At 38.6% G+C, this 21,191-nt stretch overlaps 1 long non-coding RNA gene across 1 annotated transcript; it reads right to left on the reverse strand.

The window, feature by feature from the left end:
* Positions 1–723: 723 nt before the first annotated feature.
* Positions 724–19,883, reverse strand: LOC138752331 (uncharacterized). Its single transcript, XR_011350527.1, has 3 exons — positions 19,765–19,883; positions 896–1,079; positions 724–803 (listed from the first exon to the last, which is right to left on the reverse strand). It is a non-coding gene; the product is annotated as an uncharacterized lncRNA (long non-coding RNA).
* Positions 19,884–21,191: the final 1,308 nt, after the last annotated feature.

Here is a 21,191-nt window from a genome sequence, read left to right on the forward strand (position 1 = left end):
TCTAAAACTATGGAGAGCAGAAAGCTAGTGAATGATCCTGAGGCTGGGAAGTTGAAGGTGACGTGAACATCACCAGAGGTTTGCCTGCAGAGTTTCATTTAACTTTGTGTCGACTGCTGTGATAAACCTCAACTTGGAGTAGCATTGTTCCTTAGATGGGGAAAAAGAAGAGCATGTTTCCCTGTAGACAGGGCCTTTGAATGCATGTACTTTTGTACTTCCTCCCTTGAGTCCCCAACCTTTCCTGTGGGATGTGGGCTAAAACCTGCCATTCCAAAAGCACAGTGTGATCACCACATGAATACTCCTTCTAAATAGTTTTGATTACTGAAAAGGCAGTGAAGGTCAGTGTAAGCATTTGCAGCCACAGATGCAATTTTTTAGAATGTGCAGTCAGTCTCCAGAGTGTTTTGCATCAGATTGCACTTTCTGTTTATTTGGCTCTTTAAATCACAAGGGAACATTGCAACTGATGTCATGAAAATGCAATTGTGTTGTGGCTCCCCAACGGCAGACATGTATTGTACCAATGTCATGTAACATTTGCTAGAAATGTTGCAATGTGGTGTTGCACAAGGACTGATGTCATCGAATGCATATCTGATGCACAAAGTGTGTCATCACTAAAAGTTCACAAAGCAATTGGAAGTGCTCAGGCAATTTACTGGAGATGTGCAATTCAACCAGAAAATAGACACAATTGAGTTCCATTCCAGATATAAGTGTTCTTTTTTTTCCTCATATAACACTGAAAAGAAGTTGTGTGTACTCACTCTTCTGGTAATGTATGTTTGCATGACTCCCTGAGAAAAGGAAGATAGAATTTGGAAATAAATGATCTATCCAAGTATTTCATTTGAAATGTGATCACAAACTAAAAGGCAGCAATCTTTACTTGTATGAGTGGGTGGAGACCTGACAGTGGGGAATGTTGATCACTTAAGCTCACACAGCTTTTTCTGTCAACTCTTCCAATAATGGAGGTATAGCATTTTTCAACACAATGTTGTTAGATAAAACTGAGTCTCCCATTTGATTGCTGTCTGCAAATCTTGGCATCAAGATGGGAATCAAAGTATCTGCAATGATAAAATACAATATAAATCCAAAATAAAAATGAAATGCACTGGAAAATGGACAACAGATCAATCAGCTTGTTGGAGTAAAAAGCCACTGTCGCTTTGTTCAATGGAAGCTTTCACTGGAACTGTCAGGGGTCAGGCAAGGGACTACACAGTATATCTTTTTGTTTTAATATTTTTACTATTTGTACCTTCAGAGTATTCTCCAATATATTTACAACAGAATTCAAGATGCCTGCAGCGGCTTGTTAGTAATTTTAGACTTCTGCTTTAAATTTCACCGAAGCATCAAAGGAAAATCATACATTCCAGCTTGAGGCAGCAGTGGTTTGTTTGCAAAATATTTTATTAAAATGAGAGTGAATTGGGAAAGCCTGATAGATGTAATTGCAGTAACAATATTGGCCTGGTTACTTGTGTTGAAATAATGCTTTTGGAGTTTCGGAAATTGGGAAGAGTACCAGGTGCAGATTCCATTGTGTACAGTTTATTTTTGCACCAGCAATAAGTGGTAATTCTGCCTAGCCTGCAGGAAAGAGAATCTCAGGGTTGTATGTGATGTCATGTATATAGTCTGACACTAAATATGAAATATAAAATCATTAGGACAGTCACTGGAGTCAGTACATTTTATTTTTCAATTGAAATTTGGCAGAGTGAAGTGTTCTTTGTACTCATGGCAGATATAGGTGTTTCCCAGGCCTTAGCTCTTTCTACTTTGCAATTTCATGTATTGCCAAATGTTTCTGCTTCCAGTTTAGTTTCTCCTGTTTTGCTATAAAGACCTTGAAGACTACCATTCTTAAGAAGGGGACCTCAGAATATATTATAAATGTAGTTGGACACTAAATTCCAAAATAATACTTTCTTCCACTGGCAATAACAATAGTGTAATTAAATTTTGTGTGTGATTTGGAGTAATTAAGAACATCATTTGAACACTTTTATTGAAAAATAACATATTTTATACCACAGAGATCATAGCAAGATAGAATTCAAGGCTTGCCTACAGTGGTGAAAATGTAAAACATTTGTAGAAAAACAGCAGGAATAAAATTGTAAAGGCTCAAAGAAATGGATTCTGAAATGTGCATTGGATTTGCATGTGTTTCTTGTGCATTGTGCATTCTAACACATTCAATAAGGAACTTATTCTAACACATACAACAAGGAAGGAGATCTGTAAACAAGGAAACTGGTTTTCTGGAGCTTCAGTATGGTCACACATAGTAACCACATGGTTATCCCAGAGTTATCCTGGAAGCCAAAGCACGAACTCAGTGGGATTATTAGTTCAAGTAGTGGGTCTCAATTGAAATAATGAAATCAGGTATGATGAGTTGGAGATATTAGCAAAAGTTCAATTATTTAATTATTCCCATAGATGCATATGATTCCATATCTAATGATGCTCTTGTTATTTTTACTTTGTTATGAATTAACAGCTTTATTCTCATAATATTGTGCAAATTACTCCACTTTAACTCAATTACGCATCCCTAAAGCTATTTTGTTTCCTCCCTCATACTTATCATATCCAGTATCCAAAAAACTTTGAAAACCTAACAATGCCTCATGCAAAAGTCCTCTTCCACTTCCACCATGAATCCAACATGCTTATCATCTATTTTCAAAAGTGTCCAGTGCATTTACAGAGCAATCTAAATCTTATTTCTTTGTCTGATCCACTGAAAACTTGTATACAAATATCTACCAACACATTTAGGGCGGGACAGTTGGCACAGTGGTTAATGCAATGCCTTAACAGCACCAGCGATTAGGACTGGGGTTCGAATCCTGCACTGTCTGTAAGGAGTTTGTACATTTTCCCCATGTCTGCATGGGTTTCCTCGGAGTTCTCTGGTTTCCTCCCACCGTTCCAAAAGTACCGGAGGTGTAGGTTAATTGCGTGTAAAAATCAAATATCTCTTTCACCAGCCATATGGCCATTGATCTTCAGTCACATTTTGTTTAAACTCACAGACATAACTCCAGATAGAAATAAAACTGCCATTCCTCTTGAGCAACCAATTGAAATTCTTCCTCGTGCATACCCTAAAGAATTGTTCTTTCCTTTTGAAAGAAGCTGCAAGCCAGTATCCACAAAACAGGAATTCTACAACAACCCACATTTTACAAATGCAATAGAAGTTTCTGAATATTAAACAAAAATTTAGGAATGCAATCACACTTTAAAATGTGACAGTGTGATCTAACATTAACAGGAAATAAGGTGGGAAATCGTTGAAGATGACAAATTTGCTTCTTTAAAAAAAGCCCATTTTGCATTTCACTAATTGAATACTAGTCATATATAACTGGTGTTATTTTATTTCCTCCACTCAAAATATAATAGAACCACAATGCCTAAACAGAATGTGAGCAAATTAATGCTTACAAAAATTTCAAGTATTCCTTTTGTAATTACTGATTGTAGTACTCTATTTTACAAAGTTATTTCTGTGCAAGCATTTAGCCAGAGAGGTTAAGATTCCATGTTTAGGTCTGAATAATATGCTCCTGTACTGCTCAAGCATATTTATCAAAGTTGGACTGCATCCTAATATAAACGATTGCATTTTACAATCATCAACACAAGGCAAACCAAATAGGATATTCTAGTTAATATTGTAAATACACTTTACATCCGATGAATTTACAACAGGTTAAAATAAAGAGTAGATAATACTGCAGCCAAACAGATTGCTAGTTTGGAGAGGATGTTGTTAGATTTGTAGTCTGTGAGGCTTGGGAGGTCTTCAGGAAGGCACATATTTCTCTTGTCTGTGAGACCTTTTAAAAGGCCTCCTTGTTAAGCCTGAAATGACACTATGACAGGCTGCATGAGAGATTTAGACAATGAGGCAGACTGCATTACTGATTATTTCCACACTGCTGATTGGCAGTTCACGCCCATCTAACAATATTAAAGTACACTTTCCTGCTAATTTTCTCAAAGTCAAAACTGCTCTTATTTCAAGGTCACCTTATTAAAGAGTTTCATGGCAGATTTCAACCAAGATGTATATATTTACAAGAGAACACATCAGTGGTCATCGGGAAAGATAAGCTGCGAGGGAAAAGATCATTCCTTACAAACTTCACACATCATTGCAGATTAAATTGGTCTTGTCTATTCTGTGTGCCATTAGTAGAAGAGTTAATGCATCGTATAGATTGAGCCAAAAAAAAATTGATAGTTAGCCTAACACTGAAAGACCTTAAATGTTTACATGATTTCTATGGACTTTTCTTTCATACAGCAGTGCAGAGCCCATTTTGTTCGGTCATTGGATTCAGTTTTAGACTCAAGCTTTTGTTTGATGCTCGTTGGTAATGAAGAGCTCTTCACCTCATTGCTGTTTTATTTCATCATTAGCTGAAGCCCTTGAAACAGTCATTGAGAAAACAGGAGTTTAAAACCCTTCAAAAATCAAGGTGTTTAGTGCCACTCTTGTATCAATCAAGGCTCCCCTCCAGTAAGTGCTATTTCCTCTCTGTGCTTACATTTACATGAAATATTCATAAAGCATTCAGTTTTGCTCTTCAGTCTCTTAATAATCACTTTTAAGAAAAAGCTGCAATCATCTCAGTCAGGGCAGAGTGTTTATGGGATGTGCTGTACCTTTCAATGCCAGGCTTCCTGCAGATTACTAGTTTTGTAATGAGGTGATTGACATCACAGTCTCCTAAAGAGTCTCATCACAAACCCAGGCAACCACGGCCCTGTTGTCCTGTCTTCACAGGGCCCCGCGTCTCTTGCAATTGTTCATTTGTGCCAAAAAAAAATTCTGTTTAAGCAATATTGTCCCTGTCAATTTATTCTTAAAAAAGACAACATTAAAATGGTACAATCATTAGTGTTTTTCAAATTTGACCAAAAAAAATGTTGTGATGTAATTTAGCAAATGCTAAAACCTAAACCTTCTGCCAAGACATTTCCATTACTTGCAATATGAATGAATTGACTATTTCTATATTTTAATGCTGGCTTTAAAACATTATTTCAGTATAAACTTTGAATTTCTCTCCACTCGTTTAGTGTGCAAATATTGCTTGGTGGAATCAAGAGGTCAACATAAAAGAATGGAAGCAAAAAGCTAAAATGTTTTAATGATTTTGCTCCCACAAAACTCAGCTAAATAGTGGTCACAATGATGTGATAATATGATGTAAGTACATCACACCAAGTTACACTGTGTATCAGCTGTATGCATTTATTTTTAATGCCTCCATGGTGTCATCGATCCCTATCTCAATAACCTGTTCAAGTCCTAAAATCTTCCCCTGCCTTGGTGTTAGCCTATTAATTGTTGCTGTGCCTTCAACTGTCTGTCCTTACGCTCTGCAACACCCTCCTAAACTTTAAAATTAAAATTTATTTACAGTGCAGAAGAAGCCAATTCCAGCCATTTGAACCTGTGCTGCCCAATAGCATCACAATTAACCTACAACCCTGAACGTTTTGGATGGTGGGAGGAAACCTGAAAACTTAGAGGAAACCCACGCAGACATGGGGAGAACTTATAAACTCCTTACAGACAGCGCTGGATTCAAACCCAGCTCGCTGGTGCTGTAACAGCATTTACTAATTGATATCCTAACCGTGCCACCCTAAACCTTTACAACTTTCTGTTTCTCTTTGGGACACTCCCTAAAATCTACTAGATGAGGTTTGCGTCAAATTTTGTTTTATAATATATGGAAACAGGGTTTTTTTTTGGGGGGGGTGTGAAGAAGAGAAAGAAGATGAGAAGTGATGGGGAGGGCAGAAGGATCGCTCTCTGATAGAAAGAAAGGAAGGGAGTGGGAAGCTGGAGGAAGGAAAACAGAAGGAAATACCTCCCAATGTCCAGCCACTTCAATTCCACACCACATTGCCACACTGACATGTCCCTTCCTTCTCGTATCAGAAAGATAGCCTTCTCTTCCAACCCTCCCACCTTTTTATTCAGGTCTATCTGATTTTCAGTACTCAGGCTCAAAACGTCACATGCCTTTTGCTTTCTATGGATGATGCATGATCTGTTGAGTTTCTCCAGCGCTTTTGTGTACTGCTCTTCTCTGAATTAAAGAGATATAGCTTCACTTGATACTTAAAGGGAGCAATTTTAGCCCTTGCATCAAGCATCTAACGTGGTGGTGAATTCAATTATTTGATTAAGAAGCAAGAACGCATTTGCAGTTGCTTTTCAAACTTTCTGATATTGGGGGAATGTGGAAACTGAGTTGTGGGTAAGGGGATAACTGGGTGTTGCTTGTTTGACTTTATTTCAATATTCATGCAACTTTCAAAACAAACTGACAACTCTTTTTCTTGACTGCTACATCCACTACTATTGACAGTTCACTACACAGCTTCACAAGATCACAAGATATAAGAGTAGAAGTAGGTCATCAGCCGATTGAGTCTTCTCTCTCATTCTATCATGAGCTGATCCATCCTCCCACTCAGTCCCATACCCCAACTTTCTCCCCATAGCCCTTGATGTCCTGACTAAACAACTACTTGTCAATCTCTGCCTTAATTATACCCATCGACCTCACTTCCACAGCCACCTTTGGCAACAAGCTCCACAGACTCATGACCCTATTAGCTAAAGAAATTTCTCGTATCCTCTGTTTTAAATTGACACCCTTTTATCTTGAAGTTGTACCTTCTTGTCCTAGATTCCCCCTACAAGTTTTCCACATTGACTCTCTCCAGGCCTTTCAATATTTGAAATGCCTCTATGAAGTCTCCCCTCATCCTTCAGTACTCCAACAAGTATAGTCCATGAGCTGAGAAACTTCCCCTTTTATTAACACATATAAATTAATCCCAAGGCTCCTTTACAACAGGCACTCATTCCATCTAAGGAAAACATCTTCCACACTTTTACAAATACAATGTTAATCCTTGATGCAGCATGTAATTCTTGCGAGTGGATTGGCTGTTGCTTTTTGGATGCCTGTAACAGACATCAGATCCTTTGTAGCAACTCCAGAGGCATTAGATCTTGGATTCCATAACTAGATAGGCTCCTTTTTATACCACCAGTGGAATTTAGATTGACAGCACCTCATCTTTCGTAGCATGGGTTAATTTGCTTTACATATCCCTGAACATTTTTAGTCTCAATAATAAAATAAATTCTTCAATCGAACGATTTTTGTATGTATCTTAAACACGATGATGTTCACAGAAATGTTCCTCTGCTCAATTAAAAATATTGCCTTTGTTACTTTCTGCCTTTCAGTAAATAATTTCTTCCAAACCTCCCCTAGATTGACATTGCCGTGACCTTCTGTGTTGCTTGTTTCTTTCTTTGCACAGTGAGTTGCCATTCTACTGTACCAGAAATCTACTTATGTTTCTCTATAACAGAGGTTAACAATGCAAAACTTGACAGTAGGTCATTTGGCTTAAATATTACAGGCTTCACAGCAGTATTAATGAACTTTTCAACATTTAGATATGGTTAAATGGCTCTTCAGCTATTAAAAGAGGTAAATAATTATTATTTCAACAGCTTCATGATTGCCTGCTCTTTTTTTATTTTGTTAATGAAATTGCATTTTCAGAATTGCCTGGATCCAAATGACTCATGAAAGAAAAGTAGAAGTTGCAATTTTTTTTTAGCATTTTCCATTTCTCATTCAGGATATTCCAGAACATTTTATAGTAGCTAACTAAATACTTTGAACTGCAGTCCCTGTTGTAATATCCAATTTCTGTTCAGGTGGCTCCCAGAAAATCAAATCATGTTTTACTGTCATGTTGGCTGCAGGATAAATATTGGCCAGGATGACTTCCATCTAAAGGAGCAGATTGAGCTTGGGTTTTACTTTAAGAAGGACAAAGGCTCAAGTGCCTGGGACACCACTACATGCAGGCTCTTTGCCAAGTCGTACGTTGAATTGACTTGGATATAGGTCACCATTCCTTCAATGTCATTGGGTTTAGGTCTTGCAAGGTCTTCCATAACTATGGGAGTACCTTCACCAGAAGTACTCCAGTAGTTCAAGAAGACAGTTCAATGAAATGGACAATAAATGCTGGCCTTGACAGTGAGTCCAGATCGTGTAATTGAGGAATAGAAAAAACCCTTGTTTGTCATCCTTTGGTGTGGCTTCACAAGGCAGTGGAGAGCTGTGCTGGTTGATATTGATCCAGAACATTGTCATTCCATGATGTTAAGATGAATCAAGTCATCTGATAGCAGCTTTCAGCTCTGTCTGTTTTAGTTTTTTGTTCCTGCTTGATGAAATGTCAAAGTCCAAGAAAAAGAAGGTTTCAGTTTTGGTTGTGAGGAGAGACTAGATAGGCTGAGGAGGAGAGGAGAGGAGGGAGCTGATAAGGAATCTTGAAAAAACAGACAAGATTATGCTTAGGGTGGATAGGGTGAATAATAAATCTTTCCCCATTTTGGATGCAACTAAAAGCAGAGGACATAGATTTAAATGAGGGGTAAGATGGTTAGAATGGATCTGAGGAAAATATTTTTCACTCAAAGGATCTTGCAATCTCAAATACACTAAGGGTACTCTCAATGTTTAAAAAGCACATGAATTGCCAAGGCATTATAGGCTATTTGCCAACTGCTAGTAAATGGGAATAGCATGGATGGGTACTTTATAGTTGTCCTGGACAAGAGCTGGAAGATGGCTGCCAGTGCAAATCGCCTATCACTTCGCTACTGGACTCATTACTAAGCTCAGTGATGGGCCACGCATGTGCTTGGGATGAATGTACTTTGCTTCTCAGTGCCAGGAAGGGCTGACATAGAGAGTGGAGAAAACTGAGTACTGGTACGTTCTGTTATTATACCAAATTTTACATCTTTTTTTATATTTTCATCTGGTTTAGATTATATTTTTTGACCTTATATTTTGAATTAGTCATGTTAGTTTGAAAATATTTAAATCTCTTTTGCAGAAGCTATTAAAATCTGGCCTTCCACTGCTGATAGGTGGGATGAGGTTGGGTCCAGGACAGATAGGCTCATTAAGCTGCAGGTCCACTCACTGAAGCCTCTTTTTGGATGAAATGCTGCCGTCCCTTCCCCTGTAATCATATTCCCATTAGCTTCCTCTGCAATTGGTTAATCTCCTTGCTGATTCTCCTCCTGCTGTAGAGATTTTACTTTCACCAGTTGCATACATCATCCAGAAGATCTGCACCCTCAGTCCAGGCCTCATGTAACATAACATAACAATTACAGCATGGAAACAGGCCATTAGGCCCTTCTAGTCCGCACCGAACCAAACTCCCCTTTCTAGTCCCACCTCCCTGCACAATGCCCATAACCCTCCATCTTCTTCTCATCCATAGACCTGTCCAACCTTTTCTTAAATAATACAATTGACTCCGTAGATCAGAAAAGCTTGCAAACTTTGCAAGGATTGGTTCTACCTTAATCCAATAACTCAGCCTATCTTAAAAACATGGTTCTCTGCTTCCAATACAGTTCTGTTTCTTGAGCACTTCCCATTCTCAATAACCTGACAAGAGGTAAAGAGGTAGTGGGCAGCATGCAATCTGAAAGGTGCGGCAAGACAGCTATGTTAACATTTTACCAGCCACAAACTCACCCATACCACGCAACTCCCATCTATTGTGCCTGTTAAAATTGACCCATCACACAATTCATCTTGAGTTTTTAACGTTTAAATTAGAAACAGACACTTTCCCTGCTTTTTCCTTTAAATGGTCCAAAATGTAACCCTATGAGTGCAATTATTTCCTCCAACTAAATTTGAATTTCAATAACCCTAAGTGATATATTCAGCCCACGCAGACAGAAATTGCACTCTTTGTAACCAATGTCATCAACTTCCATTGATTTCAAGATTTCAGCAATTGCTAGTGGCTAAAGCATGGATAATTAATGCTCAGGTCAGAAAGTGCTGGTTTACTTGGAAAAGGAGTGATATTCCATCCAACTAAATGCAAAGAGAAGTGGGAGTCTGATTTTTTTTCCCTTCTGATTAAAGTGCTGCTGTGGCCAAATATCTGAATTGTTCAAACCTTAAAGAAGTATCATGTTGCCATGGATTCCCATGTCCAGAGAACTGCCAGCAATTAGACTTCCCCATTAGGATACACAGAACCTTAAAAAATAACCTTACTTACATTATTGAATTATTGTGGTTCCAACCACAAGCTAAATCTTTGAACTAACTGCAATGATGTCAAGGAAGGAAAACAAAATGAATAAAATGATAGTACAGAATGTGATAAATGCACTGCATTTGGATTAAATTCAATTACTATGATTTAACTGAAAGTGGTCCCATTCACAAATTTCAACCTTTATCCCAGCTGGCTAGATTTCCCATGGTAGAAGACGTGCATCACAACTATGGTGGGAGGAGATCAAATAAATTGCAAAATATTTCAATTAAATCTATAACATTAGATGAAAGAGATAGCTTGGTCTCAGCAGATGCAACTTCTGCGGGTTTAAAGTTACTGATGCCAGATAATGCCATAAATAATAAGAGAGTAGATAATTTTCGGTGAACTTGATGGACTTTTGCTGGGAGAAGGCACAAGAGAGATAGAAAACTAATTCTTTGGTGAGGGATTGAAAATGGAACATGAGCAATAAGGGCTGAAAAACATGAATTGTTCAAGCTCTCTATGACCTAAACCTTTGGACGAAAAGAGTCTGATGAAGGTATTTTATTATTTCATGCCTTTTTATGACTTTCCCCATTCCCTTATTTTTCATATGTAACATTATTTTGCTGAATTCAGTCCTTCTTAAGCAAGAGTTCACAGAAGTTTTAATGGGACCATGCAAAATTCTTGCCTCACTGCTCATACTTCTGCAGATTTCCATTTTGCAGCTTTTGTTTTTTTTTAAATCTTGATCTGCATATAAAAAGTGTCTGTAAATCCAAGCTGAGAACAGCATCTAAAAGAAGTGTAAAACTAAATGTTATCACTACTTTGCATCAACACATTTTGAAGGAATCCTGCAATAAACAATTGGCATGAATGAATTACAAACAATCAATTTCTACATTCACAAAATCTTTGTCAGGATTTCAAATCTGTACAACTCCTAAGTTCCTTTACGCTTTCTTTTCCCTTACATTCATGAGTTTTTAAAACATAGGCACGACATAATACAATTAGTGTTTCTGATTTATTTTGTCAAGTGTGGACTTGTTCAGTGACAATCCCATGGTGTGCAAGTCCATTAACAGCAACTCCAATAATGAAACTGATCTGCCTGTCTACAGGAAAGGCCTGAATAACATTTAGCCTTGGGCTGACAAGTGTCGGGTAACATTTGCAACACATAATGACAACCTTCCACAGGTAATCACTATCTCAAGTAAAGGAATGTCCAGACAGTTCCTCTTGAACTTACTAGAATTACTGAAACCCCTAATATCTAGGGGTGCTAAGTGGCCAGATCCTGAAGTGAACCAGTCTGATCTGCACTTGGGCAGAGAAGGCTGGAAACCCTTATATCACCATAATGTTCAGACACGCAACTCCTTGCATTCCTGAATGGTGGTCAAGAAACCTGCCTGAAAAGAACACAAAGAAATGTTCCCTGAATTTGGATTTAACTTTCACCGCTTAGCACCTTTTAATTGTGCTGTGTATGATCCATCCTGTGAACTGCAGAGAAATAATTCAGTAGCATCTTCCTTTTCTGAGAGCTGAGGATGCCAAAGAAAACAATGTCAGGGGACATCCAAGTTCTCCTCCAAACCACACAATCTTATCATGGACATATAATCTGAATCATTCTCCTGGAATTTCTGATCCTCACTGAAGATCCATCATAACAGAAGCCATGGGGGGTCCAAGGAAAAGAACCAACTTCACTTTTGCTACACAACCTCAGAAAAATATAAAATAAATCTTTGTTAACAGCACTGACGTCCCAAGAACTGAAACCATATGGAGAATTAATTTCAGTCTTCTTGCCATATAGTACAATTTAGTGATATATTGACCGCCAATTTTAATGGAGTAACAAAGGCTATAGGACATCATTTCAAATGCCAATATACAAGACAGAATATTCCACTTTTTAAAACCTGATGGTGGGTCTTCCATTGGAAAGTCAATTACTGCAATGAGTTTACTTTAAGAAAATAGCAATTGAAAAGTTAAGCACTTTCCTCATTTTCATGTCAAAAGTATTGCTTAGAAGAACAGTAAGATGTCCTCACAGCACATGAAACAAATCTAAAAAGAACTGTTTGCAACCTAGACCTTTCCCTTATTCAAATACTTTCCCCCCATTCTGTACATGCAATGTCATTTCTCTGCCAACAAATCTTCAAATCCTGCTGTAATGAGCAAACAGCAGACAATGTATCCTGAAACCTTCTCAGTCATTAGTGGGGACTTCAACCTCACTTAAAGGAGATTGTCCCGAATTACCACCAGCACGTCTCCTGCAGCATCAGGAGAATGAACACTCTCGACCATTGCCATCAAGGATGCCCACTGCTCCATTCCATGCCTGCACTGTGGAAGGTTGCCTTTCCATTCTACATACAGGCAAAAACTGAAGAGCATTGAACCTCAAGAGATGCTCTGGGAAAACAAAAGAGTGGGTTTATGACTGTCTGAGTCAATGAACTGGACAACATTCAAGATCTGAATAAATGTACCACAAAGATTACTAACTTTATCAGAAATTGCATGGATTGTATTCCAACTAAGACCACCCAGGTGCATCCAAACCAGAACCCACAGATAAACCAAGAGATCTATAAACTGTTGCAGACCAGATCAGTTACATTCAGATTAAGAGATTCAGAAGTATACAGAAAGATCAGGTACAACCTCCAATGCAAAATTACAATTCTAGACCAATATAGATTAGATTCACTTTGAAATGGAAAACAATGATGCTTGGACATGATCCCCCACAGTTCAGTTTCTGAGGCTGACTTGAATAAACCACCTGAAGGGTGAATCCTCGAAAAGCGTCCAGCCCAGACAGTGTACTTGGCCACATTCCTTAAACCAACTGGCTGGAGTGTTTGCAGAAATTTTCATCCTCTCACTACAATTGTAACAAGTCCTCACAAGCTTCAAAAGGGCATCCATTATACTACTGACCAAGAAGAGCAAGACGATGTACCTCAACAACTATTTCCCAATGGACACCCTCTACCTTGATGAAGTGCTTTGAGAGGTTGGTTATGCAACAGGTGAAGTCCTGCGTAAGGAAGAAACTGGACCCACTCAAGTTCAAACGATCATGATGGCAAGACAATGGCAGACACCATCTCACTTGCCCTTCACTCTGAATTAGATAACCTGAACCACAAGAACAGCTATGTCAGGCTATGGTTCATTCATCACAGCTCTGTGTTCAAGAAACAGCTAATATCATAAAGGATTCCCCACTAGCCTGGCCATAGCCTCTTCTCATTGTTAACATCAGGTAGAAGATAGAGAAGCCTGACCAGCACCTCTAGGTTCAATGGCTATCAAGCTTTTGAACCTCTTCTTGTTACACTATCTGAACTATTTTTCTTGCACTTGAATAACTGTGAATAATAATTAATTATCCACATTTTGTATTTATACCTTTTTAATTTAAGTTGAAGTGTACTATTGTAGTTTTCTTCTTTCCGAAGTATCTGTTCAACTGCAAGAATTTTGGTGCATATTGTCTGTATATTTTATAGTGTATAAAATACTGTCATTATTATTACAAAATTCCTCAAAATGGTCATTTTGTGCCACCCTCTGTGTTTATTTGTGAAACAGCTAGCTTATTGAAATGCTTACAATAATAAGGAACATCTCTTGGAAGTATAATGAAGAATACGTTAGCTTGAAAATGAAGTAAAGAGAATACCTGAGAATAAATTAATTTCTAAGTCCTAATTTGAAGTATGTTTTATTTTAAAATATATTAGTGACCTTCTATTCTACCTTCTAACACAAGGTGACTTCTATTGGTGATTCATCTAATTGGAATCAAATTTGACCCATAGAGAATGAAAAGCCAACACTGCTTTCCTGTGGAAATCCACATAAACTACCTCTGACGTTGGGAAATAGTGTGGGCCTCTTACACTATTTCTTTCTTGGAGGACTGTTTGAGTACAATTATTTGCTGCTTGTAATGACAGAGATACGAAGGAACCAATAAAACTGTAAATAATACTACAGGCTGTGAATTTTTAGGTGTATTCAATCTCCATACAAAGCAAAATATATGAGCCTAGAAATTGGATTTCACTCTTTTTTGTGTGTGCTGAACTGTCGCTCTGTGATGTGTTAACAAAATCAGGTCTCCATGAAAATATATTAATTTAGGTAAAAAGAGGTTTGAAACAGAATTTGCTTGGTGCACATGACATTTAAAATGGAGGAACAGAAGAAGGAGGTTTCCAGACAGTCTCACATTTTTCCAGGGAGAGCTCTTGTCCCAAAGTTAAGGCTACAATCTTCCATTCCATCAAGGGACAGATGTTTGTAGCCTGGTGTGGCCATTGCTCTTGGCATATTATGTGGTGTTTAATTGGTTTAGGTTATGAATAGCAAGTAATGCATGCCTTCTGAATGCAAAGAAAGATGCAACAACTTCCTGGCTTGACCCTGTTAAAGATTTCTGCTTCAAGTTATGAACCATCAGTGAGGTTGATAACAAACAATAAGAACCTGAGTTAGTGATAATCTTACCATTCAGATGTACAACAGATTTCTCATGCAACCATTAACTTTAGGAATTTTAGAAAGCACTGTACACATAATGCTGCTAGGAGAAATAGAAGATTTGATGACATGTTAAAATGCCATTGTCACATTCTACAATGTGAAATGGACTACAAGGATTTCTTCATGGGCAACAAACAGTTTTTCATTTGCTGTTTCTTAAAGGAAAGATGCTGAGGGGCCTCATAAGATTTTAATTTTATATTCTTCTTTTCAATTTTATTTATTTTAGGCTTTCACTGAAGGACAGGTCTTAAAAATGGCCTAATATCACATACAACCTCACCATGTCAATCCCTTCTACAATTTCAAACATCTACCACATTTCAAATTTTAAAAGTTACTTTCATAATTTTAAAGCCTTTAAACATAGCAAAATACATTAATTGTAGCTGTTATTCGAATGGAGAAAGCAAATTCATGGTGGACACTGCATTTGGTACAAGTGCCTTAAAATATAACAAAGATCCATGGAACGACAGGCCCATTGTTTTACCACTCTCATGGTTATCTTCTGCAGTTTTTGCTGTGCAATCAAGAGATTCTGGAAGCTTAATTTCTACTTTACATGCTGACAGTAATAAATGTAGAATTCGGTTGAACTGATCTCAGAATAAAAACTTGATAGCCTTTGCCTTCTTACATGTAGGCAACAATAATTTATATTGATAAAGCAATGTAAAACCCACAAGCAGCTGCACAAGGGTGTTATCAAACAAAATATGACATAGAGCCATGAAGGGAGATGTTATGAGGATTTGTTCAGAGAGATAGGAGTATTTATACGAAGTAGACATTTCAAATAGTTCAAAAACCCTTTCAAAGTTTTGGGGAGAGAATTTCAGTGAAAATATCTTGGATAGTTGAAACCCCAACTGTGGGTTATAGATCATCCAATATTGAGGATGTACAAAAGATTAAAACAGGTGCAGACTGAAGATCTGGAGGTGAGAGAGTTGAAAGAAACAACAGAAAGAGAGATGAACCGAGATCAAGATTTTGCCCAATAAGAGCTATTGTAAGATAACAGTATTGGGGGCTCGAGTTAACATTGAACATTAAAGCACCAAATAGGCTCTTCAGCCCACAATGTTGTGCGGACCTAACTAAATCTACTTGACAATAATCAAATCCTTCCCTACCTCACACCCTTAACCTTCTTACATCCATTTGTCTTTCAAAGAGTCTTTTAAATGTTCCTATTGTACCAGCCTCCATCACTATCCCTGGCAATGCTTTGCAAGCACCCAGTCTATGTAAAAAAATCCTCCTCTCATCTTAAACAGATGTCCTCTGGTATTGGCATTTGTCATCCCAGGAAGAAAGTGCTATTTGTCCACCCTATCTAAGCCCCTCATTATCTTATAAAGGGTTTATGACATAGATAAAAAGGAGGAAGTACTGAAAAAGGATTAGAGAGAGCTAGGACAGAAACTAAGAAATAGGACAGTCAGGGTGGTGATCTCTGGTTTGCTACCTGTGCCAAGTGCAACTGAGGACAAAAATGGAAGGTTAAGGAAAATGAATGTGTGGCTGAGGGGCTGGTGTAAAGGACAGGGTTTTGGCTTCTTAGATCATTGGGATCTCTTTTGGGGAAGGCATGACCTCTACAACAAGGATGGGTTACACCTAAACCCAAAAGGGGTCAATATATTGGCAGCTAGGTTTGGTACAGCCATCGGGTGCGGTTTAAACTAATTTGGCAGGGGGGTGGGAACCTGTATGATAGGGCAAAGGACAGAAAAGATAAAACAGGAAAAGTTAGGTTAGGCAGCTAAAGTAAAAAATCAGAAAGAGCAAAGAGGGTGAAAAAAGCAAATCTGAAGGCTTTATATCTTAATGCAAGAAGCATTCGGAACAAGGTAGATGAATTAGCTGTGGAAATTGAGATAAACAAATATGATTTGATTAAGATTACAGAAACATGGCTGCAGGGTGGGCAAGCCTGGGAACTTAACATCCCGGGGTATACGATATTTAGGAGGGATCGGCAAGAAAGAAAAGGGGGTGGGGTAGTATTGATGGTGAGAGAAGGGACCGACACGATTGACAGGAAGGATATTAACTCAGAAGATGCGGAATCTATATGGGTAGAACTGAGGAATAGCAAGGGGAGGAAAACGTTAGTGGAGGTGGTATATAGGCCTCCAAATAGTAGTGTAGAGGTGAGGGAAGGCATTATAAGAGAAATTAGAAAAGTGTGTAATAAGGGAACAGCTGTCATCATGGGAGACTTTAATTTGCATATAGATTGGATAGTCAAATTGGTAAAAATACAGAGGAGCAGGAATTCCTTGAATGTTTACGGGACAGTTATCTAGACCAATATGTCGAGGAACCAACTCGGGAGCAGGCCATTTTAGATTGGGTATTATGCAATGATAAGGGGCTAATCAGCAATCTTGTTGTGCGAGGCCCTTTGGGTAGGAGCAATCACAATATGATCGAATTCTCACTCGACATGGAGAGTGAAGAAATTAAAACCGAGACTAAGGTCCTGAATTTAAATAAAGGGAATTATGATGGTATGAGACGGGAGTTGAGTAAGATTGATTGGGTGGTGTTTATGGGGGAGTTGACTGTGGATAGACAATGGAAAGCATTCACAGATCTAATGGAGAAATTGCAAAAATCGTTTATACTGGTTTGGCATAAAAATAAACCAAAAAAGGTGACTCAACCGTGGATAACAAGGGAAATTAGAGACAGCATTGGGTCCAAAGAGAGAGCATATCAATTGGCCAAAAAAAGTACCGCAACCAAAGACTGGGAGCAGTTCAAGATGCAGCAAAGGAGGACAAAGGGATTAATCAAGAGAGCAAAAATAAATTACGAAAGTAAGCTTGCGGCAAATATAAAAACCGACTGCAAAAGCTTTTATAAGTATGTCAAGAGGAAAAGATTGGTGAAATCCAGAGTAGGTCCTTTGCAGTCGGAATCAGGGGATTATATAATGGGCAATAAGGAAATGGCAGACCAATTAAATGAAGGCAGATAAATCCCAAGGGCCTGATAATCTATATCCTAGGGTACTCAAGGAAGTGGCCATTCAGATAGCAGATGCTTTAAGAATTAATTTCCAGAACTTGATAGACTCAGGATCAGTACCCATGGATTGGAGGGTAGCTAATGTTACCCCACTATTTAAAAAGGGGGGTAGAGAAAAAGCGGGGAATTATCGGCCGGTGAGCCTTACATCAGTAGTGGGCAAAATGATGGAATCCATTATTAAGGATGTAATAGCGGAGCATATGACTAGCAGAGAAGGGATCGGACGGAGTCAACATGGATTTACAAAAGGTAAATCGTGCTTGTCAAATCTATTGGAATTCTTTGAGATGGTGACAGGTAAAATAGATGGGGGAGAGCCAGTGGATGTGGTGTACCTGGACTTCCAAAAGGCCTTCGATAAGGTCCCACATAAATGACTGGCTTCCAAAATCAAGGCTCATGGGATTGGGGGCAAAGTATTGATGTGGATTGAGAACTGGCTGGCAGGTAGAAGACAGAGAGTTGGGATAAATGGCTTGTTTTCTGAGTGGCAGGCGGTGACCAGTGGGGTACCACAGGGATCTGTACTGGGACCCCAGCTGTTCACAATTTACATTAATGATCTGGATGAGGGGATTGGATGTAATATCTCCAAATTTGCAGATGACACTAAGCTAGGAGGGGTTGTGTGCATGGAAGAGGGGGTCAGGAAGCTCCAGTGTGATTTGGATAAATTGAGAGACTGGGCAGATACATGGCAAATGCACTACAATGTGGATAAATGTGAGGTTATCCACTTTGGTAATACAAACCGGAGGGCAGATTACTATTTGAATGGGAATAGATTAAGAGATGGGGAAGTGCAGAGAGACCTAGGGGTACTTGTACATCAGTCTCTGAAGGCGAGCATGCAGGTACAGCAGGCGGTTAAAAAGGCAAATGGTATGTTGGCCTTCATATCAAGAGGGTTTGAGTATAGGAACAAGGATACCTTACTGCAGCTGTACAGGGCCTTGGTGAGACCCCACCTGGAATATTGTGTGCAGTTTTGGTCACCTTATCTAAGGAAGGATGTTCTGGCAATGGAGGGAGTGCAAGGCAATTCACCAGGTTGATACCTGGAATGGCAGGAATGACTTATGAGGAAAGATTGCGCAAATTGGGATTGTACTCCCTGGAGTTTAGAAGATTGAGAGGGGATCTCATAGAGACGTATAAAATTCTGGCAGGACTGGACAGAATGGATGCAGATGGGATGTTTCCAATGATGTGAAAATCCAGAACCCGGGGCCATGGTTTGAGGATAATAGGCAAACCATTTAGGACCGAGATGAGGAGGAATTTCTTTACCCAGAGGGTGGTGAATCTGTGGAATTCATTGCCACAGAGGGCAGTAGAGGCAGGTTCATTAAATATATTTAAGAGGGAATTAGATATATTTCTTCAGTATAAGGGTATTAAAGGTTACAGAGAGAAGGCGGGGATGGGGTACTGAACTTTAAGATCAGCCATGATCTCGTTGAATGGCGGAGCAGGCTCAAAGGGTCGAATGACCTACTCCTGCTCCTATCTTCTATGTTTCTATTAAGAGGTAAAATATTTAACAAAATCAACTCCTACTCTTTTGAGTAATGAGGGAGAATGGTGCAAATGAAGAATTTGATGTTTCCATATCACCCCACAAAATGAGAGGAGTATAGGATACATGCAAGAAGGATGTAGAAAATATTGCAAGTTCTATGACTAATATTTCATAGCATATTAGAGAATCATAAGCAGGGGGAAAAGCTGAAGCCTTTCACATCAAACTTCACAGGATGTAAGGCCGAACAATAAAGAGAACATTTGTTGGAGCGAAACTACATCCTGCTTTTGATTATAATTAAATAAAATATAAATGTAATATAGCAAACACAATTTATATCTTCTTTGTACATTCAGTGATTATATCTCCTAAACACCATGACTGTTAGCTATATCTTAACTAACAATTCTCACCTCTGTTTTCTGTTGTGCAACCAGGATTAAATCCAACAAAGTTTTACTTTCCCAAGTGAACTGTGGACCATAAATTTCTTTTCCAAATACAGAGAGCTAATGCAAAACTATCTGTCAAACTGTTTCCAGCTGAAACTAATGTAATCACATGAGATAAATATATATCACAATACAGTACCACTATGACTTAAGTCCTGCTATTATTATTGTAATGAAAGATTTTACCAGATTTTTCCAGACAGATGAAATTGACAGAATTTAAATGAATTTGATATCTGTCTGCCTTGGTTTGAGTACCACTGAAGAGATTCACTTTCTCTTAAATACTGCATTTTAAACTATTCCAGGAGCAGTCATCTAAAACTAAAATGTGGCAACTTCCAACAAAACAGTATTGGACAGAATTATATATGACGAGAATATGTTACAAACTATACGCATAGTGTAATGACTATGAAAAACAAAGTGAACTATTTGAAAACATTTATTATTTTTAATTTTCTTAAACCCAAGGGACAAGTGATGATAAATGGAATTAGTATAGGTGGGTTCTTGTTGACCTTCATAGAAAGAAAGGGCTGTTTCTGTGCTGTATGGCACAAACTGTGGGCAGAATTGCACAGCATTTGCCTCGCCACCAGACTGTCCATCTCTGTTAACATTTACCAGAACTCAATGCACAGCACTGAATAAGTTGAGCCTCCAAGCTTGATATAAAAAATGAAACCTGAATGGCAACTAGCCTTTAGTATCACTCACAGGATGGAAGGCTGGGTGTGAAGATGTGGTTGAGGACAAAATGTTGGCTCAGCATTTAGTGCTGCTGAGGAATCATATCTTCATGGATCCATGTTTAACCCTGACACTCAGTGTTGCTCATGGAGTCTGCATGTTGCTTCTGTGATCACATAGATTTCTCCTGGATGCACCAAAAGGTGTGCTGGTTTATGAATTATTTACTGTAAATTACTTTTGGTAGGAGTAAGTTGCAAAATAATCTAAGAGGAATTCATGGCAAGTCTGAAGAGGTAGCAGCTGTTCCTGAACCTGGTGGTGCGAGTCTTGTGGTTCCTGTACCTTTTTCCTGATGGCAGCATTCAGAACAGAGTGTGTACTGGGTGGTGAAGGTCTTTGATGATTGCTGCTGCCCTCCAATGGCAGCATTCCCTGGGTTTTGCCTGTCATGTCCTGGGCTGTGTCCACTACATTTTGGAGGGCTTTATGCTCAAGTGTATTGGAGTTCCCATACCAGACCGTGATGTAGCTGGTCAGAACACATTCCACCACTTAACTCAGGAGAGGGAAAATGGGACTGATGGAGTTGCTCATCTGGGAGCAGACATGGATCTAATAGGCTGAATGGCCTTCTTCCGTGTCACAATAAGTGAAGCTTCACCTTCTGCCAAAACTGGGAGGATTTTTAACAG

The sequence above is a fragment of the Narcine bancroftii genome, chromosome 2 (assembly GCF_036971445.1).
Source record: "Narcine bancroftii isolate sNarBan1 chromosome 2, sNarBan1.hap1, whole genome shotgun sequence".
NCBI lineage: Eukaryota > Metazoa > Chordata > Chondrichthyes > Torpediniformes > Narcinidae > Narcine > Narcine bancroftii.